Source organism: Manduca sexta, chromosome 13, assembly GCF_014839805.1.
Source record: "Manduca sexta isolate Smith_Timp_Sample1 chromosome 13, JHU_Msex_v1.0, whole genome shotgun sequence".
NCBI lineage: Eukaryota > Metazoa > Arthropoda > Insecta > Lepidoptera > Sphingidae > Manduca > Manduca sexta.
In genome coordinates, this window is record NC_051127.1 from 12,256,179 (window position 1) to 12,258,158 (window position 1,980).

Here is a 1,980-nt window from a genome sequence, read left to right on the forward strand (position 1 = left end):
ATTTGCACTAAACTACAAAAAAAACGGAAAGTAAAACTGGGATTTTTGGCGAAAATATTTGTTATTCATGTATGAATTTTGGCACAATTTTAGAAGAAGTCAAGAAGTTATGTTTAATGCTCTATAGTTCTCTATGGTTCATTTATTATACTGTCGAAATGACCCTGTATAATGTGATAAATCGATTATGAACAAGGTACGTCACCTTATCATCGATCTAAACTTCCCAAGTTCGATACGCGACGGCATCCTTAACGACATTGTAATTTTAATTAACATCCAATTTCCCAGACAAATTTCTGATCCGATAACTTAAGTGACTCCCTAAAATTCAAGTTAATGAAGCCAGAAATGCCATCGAATAGCGTGAAAAATAACGACTTAAAATCTCTTTGGGACTACATTCGGGGTTTAAGAAAAATGGGGTCATTTCATTCATTCCTGACTGGGTAAAGTTTCGGGGCGGGCTGATTGAGTCGGCAACAGTTTCAACCGAGCGTTTCTTGGAATTTTGTTCGGTTGACAGTGAAATTAAGCAATTAATGTTGCGGAAGTTTTACAAGGTTTTTAAACGGGCGTGCTGTCTCACCGCGATGGATAGTCTTTGAAAGTAATTTCAAAAGTTTTAAACTTCGCTATAGTTGCGCTTGTCCCTTTGTATAAATTTGATAAATATAAAACTGTTATTTTTGCCGTGTTTTTGTTGTTTTATGATCTTTAGCTCCTAGAATTGAGATGGTTGTTTCAACAACTTCAACATTAGCAGCTTCTACGTGTAGCCTTAGAAGCATTTGACATTTATGTTGCTTTGTATTTATATACAGAAGGACATTATATTATTATAACGTTGCTTTATAATTCTCAATACGTCTCAAAAATATACTAGATGTTCATTGTGCAAGTAACTGATTAAGAGTTTAGGCACTTTAACTACAATTTGTGATATAAAGCTTTATTGAATCCTGAAGATTTTAAATACAAGTTTCACAAAAGAAAAAACACACATTAGAGTTATCTGAAAAAACATTAATTAAATGGCAATCAAACAATTTAGTAATCAGATCAGAAGGCTACACATGTCCCGTGCCGCTCCATTGAACGCTTAGCGGCAATAGACGGATGCATAAAGGGAGCGGATGCTTCATTATGTATGCGGAATATACGTGCATCGCATCCTAATGAGGCTGTTAAATCTGCGTGCGTCGTACTGTGTTACTGTGTCAAAATTGGAACATTGTAATAAATAGGAAAGTTTGAAGAAGTTTGCAGGCTTGAAGTAAATGCAAACGCTGAACTGTTTTTGATATACATATAGAACATGAACTATTTGCATGTGATATAGCTATTTCTATACCGAAAAACAGGAATTTAGGGGGTTTTTGATGCGGAAGAAACAAAAATAGTTTTATAAATAAAATATTATTTTGTTCGGAACTGAAGCGATTTTGATTCAAATATAAATATTACTGACTAAAGATATATTCACTATATGTCATAAGCAAAAAGTGTCATAAACACCCTCAAAAAACATTTAATTCCAACAATATATACCTACTTAAAACACTAGACTATTGGCTTATTCTAAAAAAAATGATTTTTGTCACTAGCGACGGACCACCGTAGATATTACGGTCTTATGTACCAATATAATAGCAACATAACCCTATCAAATTGTAAGGTCCTCTGACTGAGCCATTACAATATAATCAAAGTACGACTTCGCACGTCTGTTTAGCATTAAAGTCAGACAAAATCAAACGTTACATAAAACGGGCTCTATAGTAAATCAAACTTGATCTGTTAGTTATAAGTCTTCGTTAAACATCTCTGATAGTTCTAATGGAAGCATTAAATCACAAGGTTAACAATAAATTACGCCTAACTCACATATTGTTTGGGAAACTGGGTGAAGTTAATAGTTTCTATTATATGACTATATATTTTAGGCGATTCACGATTGTGGAGAGTGACGATTTATTT

At 33.5% G+C, this 1,980-nt stretch overlaps 1 pseudogene; it reads left to right on the forward strand.

The window, feature by feature from the left end:
- Positions 1-187: 187 nt before the first annotated feature.
- LOC119189208 overlaps positions 188-1,980 on the forward strand; it is a 13,399-nt pseudogene continuing 11,606 nt past the window's right edge.